Raw genomic sequence first — 5,944 nt, 5'->3', positions numbered from 1 at the left:
GATATCCAGCCACATTCTGCCTTTAGGTACTTAGGCATTATTCCATTTGAGGACTTATGGACATTATACATCTGTTTATGTTTAAAGAAAGGGACTTCAGTTGAATGTCATTTTGCAGACTTTCAGACTGGCTTCTTCTTTCTTTGTTTAAAGGGTTTCTTTCTCTTTTTCAAAGAACACGCTGTCTCCATAACCTGAACCATCCACCCCCAATTCTCCTCTCCCCCACCCTCATGCCTACTTTTGCTGGCACACGTATGATGCAGCACCATTTTGGGGCAGAATTTTATAAAGAGGAGGGACACTGGATCCATTCAGGTGGTGGAGAGGTGAAAGAACAGCTCATGTGTTTCTTTGTTTTCTGTCATTTGTTCCTCTCCTCATTAAGGCCTGTAAAGACAGCCTGTGTGAAAGAATCTGAAGGCTCAATATGACACCATGGGATACCCAAGTGGTAGTGGAGTGGGGGGAGGGGTTGGATGTGAAGATGTGAGGAAAGAATTTGGATCCTGAACCAGCTTCAGCTCAGTTGCCAACTGATCAAATGTCCCTTTGGTTCCCTGAACTTATCCATGAAATTTGTATCTTGGAAAAACTGCATTTGAACTTGGCAGGACACAAGTTTTATGTTTATCAGAGTCGAGTTTTAAGGGTTTTGTGTTCTCTTTCCCCAAATGCTCCATGTGTTCTGAATAATCCTACCTTCTCCCCAATCCACAGTAGCGAAGAAATGCTGCTCAGGGTATGGAAAGATCAAAAAATGTTAGCTTCAGAACTTGTCTAAGTTTTTTTCCATTGGCCAGGGGCAGTGCCAGATTCCCCATCCATTTTGGCTATGGACAAGCCAGTAACATCCACATTAATCTAGATTATGTTGACTTCATCCTGTTCTGACAACATATAATATTATGTGTCTTGTTTAATCACACAACAGAAGGACACTTCTCACTGAGTCATTCACTCAACATATTCCAACTGTGGAACATTTGATCATGCTTTTAATATTTATGTGGTGCCATGAATGTACATGACAGGGAAATCACACTTGGAGGAAAAAAAAAAAAGGTTGTGCTCTCAGGAGACTAGTGTGGAGGAATGTACTCTTTCAAGCAAGCAGAAAAGTTTGAGATCAACTCAGAAGAGTGAGCAGGCATATTTAAAATTCACCTTAGTGCAAGGTGTCATTGAGATTCATTTAATCATGCAAAAAATATTTATTAACTATCTACCTTTGTGGGCACTGTGCTAGGAGTTGGGGCATAAACTCTATGCCCTTACAGAGCTTAAGAAAAATATTGAACAAGTGACTATGAGTGTGAAGAGGGTCATAAAATAGATTACATAGAGACAGCATATGCGATATACAGAAGTATAAAACAAGAAGAGCTAACCTTCATCATGAGGTTGACACCTTTTCGGAAGTGATATTTATTTAAAAAATTCTAAGTGTTTATTGCCATGAATTTTCTCAAAGTGAACAGATGGGTGTAACTACCCAGATGAAGAAGTAAAGCATCACTAGAACTCAAGAATCCCCCGTAATGTCCTCTCCCAGCCACAACCTCCAATACCCAAAGGGAACCGGAATCCTATCACCAAATATTATTTTTCCTAATTTTTGGAGTTTTTATAAATGAATTTCTACAACATGTACTCTTTTGTGGTAGCTTCTTTCACTCAATGACAGTCATTCATAGCTGTTGCATGTGGCTGTAGTTCCCTGATTATCACTGTCATATGGTATTACATTGTATAAATACATAAGAATTTATCCATTCTACTTTTTTTTTTAATTTTAATTTTTTTAGCCATGCCATACAGCATGTTGGATCTTAGTTGCCCAACCAGGGATCGAACCCGTGCCCCTTGCATTGGAAATGCAGAGTCTTAACCACTGGACTGCCAGGGAAGTCCCTATCCATTCTACTTATTTTTTTTTTTTTTTTTTTTTTTGCAGTATGTGGGCCTCTCATTGTTGTGGCCTCTCCCATTGCGAAGCACAGGCTCCGGACGCACAGGCTCAGCAGCCATAGCTCACGGGCCCAGCCACTCCGCGGCATGTGGGATCTTCCCAGACCGGGGCACGAACCCGTGTCCCCTGCATCGGCAGGCGGACTCTCAACCACTGTGCCACCAGGGAAGCCCTCCATTCTACTTCTGATGGACATTTGGATCTTTCCCAGTTTTTGGTCACCATTGCTGCTGAGAACATTCTTTTATGTTTGGTGTGCATCTAGTTGCATTTCTTTTTTCTTTTCTTTTCTTTTTTACTGAAGTACAGTTGTTTATAATGTTGTGTTAATTACTACTGTACAGAAAAGTGGTTCAGTTATACATATATATACATTCTTTTCTTAAAATACTCTTTTCCATTATGGTTTATCATAGGATATTGAATATAGTTCCCTGTGCTATACAGTAGGTCCTTGTTGTTTATCCGTTCTATATATAAAAGCTTAATCTGCTAACCCCAACCTCCCACTTCATCCCTATCCCAACCCCCTCCCCCTTGGCAACCACCAGTCTGTTCTCTATGTCCATGAGTCTGTTTCTGTTTTGTAGATAGGTTCACTTGTTTGTTCATATTTCAGATTCCACTTATAAATGATATCATATGGTATTTATCTTTCCCTTTCTGACTTATTTCACTTTGTATGATAATCTCTAGTTGCATGCATGTTGCTGCGAATGGCATTTTTTCGTTCATTTTTATGGTTGAGTAGTATTCCATTGTATATATTTACCACATCTTCTTTATCCATTCATCTGTTGATGGACATTTAGGTTGTTTCCATGTCTTGTCTATTGTGAATAGTGCTGCTATGAAATAGCGGTGCATGTATCTTTTTGAATTATAGTTTTGTCTGAATATTTGCCCAGGAGTGGGATTGCTTGATCATATTGGTAATTCTATTCTTAGTTTTCTGAGGAACCTCCATACTGTTTTCCACAGTGGCTGCACCAACTTACATTCCTACCAACAGTGTAGGAGGGTTCCCTTTTCTCTGCATCCTCTCCAGCATTTGTTATTTGTAGACTTTTTTTTTTTTTTTAAGAAACTGTTTATTTTCCGTCAACCTATTTCCATTTTAAGAGTGTGGAAGAATAGCTTAAGATGACTCACTGGTTGCTCCTACCCGTTCAGTGGCCTGAGCAGTGGGAGCTGCAGACCAGTCTTCAGTGGCAGGCTGAGCACTCCAGTCTTCAGTGGGGAAGGGCTGAATAGGCACAGAGGGCACCTGCACACATTCAGACCAGTCTGCCACCTCAGGTTGAGAAGCAGTGAACTCAGGATCTGGAACAGACCATTCACTGTGAAATTCCTCCTTGGTCACAGCTTCCTTGGCTGTCACCTGCTCTTCCTTTTCAATCTCTTCAGGATCTCTGTAGAAGTAGAGATCAGCCATGACCTCCCATGGTTGTTCACGGGAGATGGTGCCACACATGCACAGAACATCCTTGGCGAGCATTCACCAAATCAGACCCACTGACTGGGCTCCCTTCTTGTTGCACGGGATGGCAATGTCTACATAATACAGAGGAGAGTCTGTGTTACACAAAGCAGTAGTAGGCAGGTTAACGTAAGAGGCCTCTGTGAGAGGCTGGTGGTCAGCTCTGGGATCGGTAACCACCAGAAGTCTTGGCTCCCTGAAGGCTGCCTGGATCTGCTCAGTGAAGGTTCCAGGAGTGAAGTGGCTCGGAATAGGAGTGGCTCCGGTGGCAGCAGCAAACTTCAGCACAGCTCGCTGGCCAGTATTCCTGGAGGATATGACACTGACATCAGCTGGGTTTTATATGGCAATAATGGGACAAGCTGCCAACAGAAGCTTCTCCCAGGTTCTCTTCAGGTTTAGGATGTAGATGCCCTCACTTTTCCTTTTGTAGATGTACTATTCCATTTGGAAGTCAAGGTTGCTGCCACCTAAGTGGGTTCCTGCTGCAAGGAATCTGAAGACATCCTCCTGCTTCATTTGCAGGACATCAAGGGCTCCAGACATTGTGGCAGTTTCCCTTTAAATTATGATGGGAGGGCTAGAGCTTCAAGATGGCAGAAGAGTAAGATGTGGAGATCAACTTCCTTTGCAGAAATACATCTCTATGTGGAACAACCCCTACAGAACATCCACTGAACGCTGGCAGAAGACCTCAGACCTCCCAAAAGGCAAGAAACTCCCCCACGTACCTGGGTAGGGCAAAAGAAAAAAGAAAAAACAGAGACAAAAGAATGGGGACGGGACCTGCACCAGTGGGAGGGAGCTGTGAAGGAAGAAGTTTCCACACACTAGGAAGCCCCTTCTCGGGCGGAGACTGTGGGTGGCAGACGGGGGAAGCTTCAGAGCCATGGAGGGAAGCACAGCAACAGGGGTGCAGAGGGCAAAGCAGAGAGAGTCCAGGGAGGATCGGTGCCTGCAAGCTCTCACCAGCCTGAGAGGCTTGTCTGCTCAAATGCTGGGACGGGTGGGAGATGGGAGCTGAGGCTCCGGCTTTGGAGGTCAGATCCCAGGGAGAGGACTGGGGTTGGCTGCGTGAACACAGCCTGATGGGGGCTAGTGTGCCACAGCTAGCTGGGAGTGTGTCCAGGAAAAGGTCTGGAGCTGCCGAAGAGGCGAGAGACTTTTTCTTGCCTCTTTGTTTTGGGGTGTGCGAGGAGAGGGGATTAAGAGCACCGCTTAAAGGAGCTCCAGAGACGGATGCGAGCTGCGGCTATCAGCGTGGACACTAGAGATGGGCATGAGATGCTAAGGCTGCTGCCGCCGCCACCAAGAAGCCTGTGTGCGAGCACAGGTCACTCTCCACACCTCCCCTCCCGGAACCTGTGCAGCCGCCACTGCCAGGGTCCCGTGATCCAGGAACAACTTCCCTGGAAGAGCGCACGGCGAGCCTCAGGCTGGTGCAACGTCACGCCAGCCTCTGCTGCCGCAGGCTTGCCCTGCATTCCAAACCCCTCCCTCCCCCACAGCCTGAGTGAACCAGAGCCCCGAATCAGCTGCTCCTTTAACCGCATTCTGTCTGAGTGGTAACAGATGCCCTCAGGTGACCTACACACAGAGGCGGGGCCAAATCCAAAGCTGAACCCTGGGAGCTGTGCGAACAAAGAAGAGAAAGGGAAATCTCTCTGTGCAGCCGCAGGAGCAACGGATTAAATCTCCACAATCAACTTGATGTACCCTGCATCTGTGGATTACCTGAATAGACAACGAATCATCCCAAATTGAGGCAGTGGACTTTGGGAACAACCATATATATTTTTCTGTTTTTCCGTGTGGATGACAGGGTCTTGGCGCTCTGGCCGGGCATCAGGCCTGTGCCTCTGAGGTAGGAGAGCCGAGTTCAAAACACTGGTCCACGAGAGACCTCCCAGCTCCACGTAATATCAAATGGCGAAAATCTTCCAAAGATCTCCATATCAATGCCAAGACCCAACTCCACTCAGTGACCAGCAAGATCCAGTGCTGGACACCCCAAGACAGACAAATAGCAAGACAGGAACACAACCCCACCCATTAGCAGTGAGGCTGCCTAAAATCATAATAAGTTCACAGACATCCCAAAACACACCACCAGACATGGTCCTGCCCACCAGAAAGACAAGATCCAGCCTCATCCACCAGAACACAGGCACCAGTTCCCTCTACAAGGAAGCCTACACAACCCACTGAACCAACCTTAGCCATTGGGGGCAGACACCAAAAACAACAGGAATTATGAACCTGCAGCCTGTGGAAAGGAGATCCCAAACACAGTAAGTTAAGCAAAATGAGAAGACAGAAATACACAGAAGATAAAGGAGCAAGGTAAAAACCTACCAAACCAAACAACTGAAGAGGAAATAGGCAGTCTACCTGAAAAAGAGTTCAGAGTAATGATAGTAAAGATGATCCAAAATCTGGGAAATAGAATGGAGAAAATACAAGAAATGATTAACAAGGACCCAGAAGAACTA

The 5,944-nt window shown here is 45.4% G+C and overlaps 1 pseudogene; it reads right to left on the bottom strand.

Moving 5' to 3' along the window:
* Positions 1-3,110: 3,110 nt before the first annotated feature.
* Positions 3,111-3,998, bottom strand: LOC132483278 (small ribosomal subunit protein uS2-like; annotated as a pseudogene).
* Positions 3,999-5,944: the final 1,946 nt, after the last annotated feature.

Source organism: Mesoplodon densirostris, chromosome 2 (genome assembly GCF_025265405.1).
Source record: "Mesoplodon densirostris isolate mMesDen1 chromosome 2, mMesDen1 primary haplotype, whole genome shotgun sequence".
NCBI classification, from domain to species: Eukaryota; Metazoa; Chordata; class Mammalia; order Artiodactyla; family Ziphiidae; genus Mesoplodon; species Mesoplodon densirostris.
Note: the sequence above shows the minus strand (reverse complement) of the source record. Positions and strands in the feature narration are given on the sequence as shown.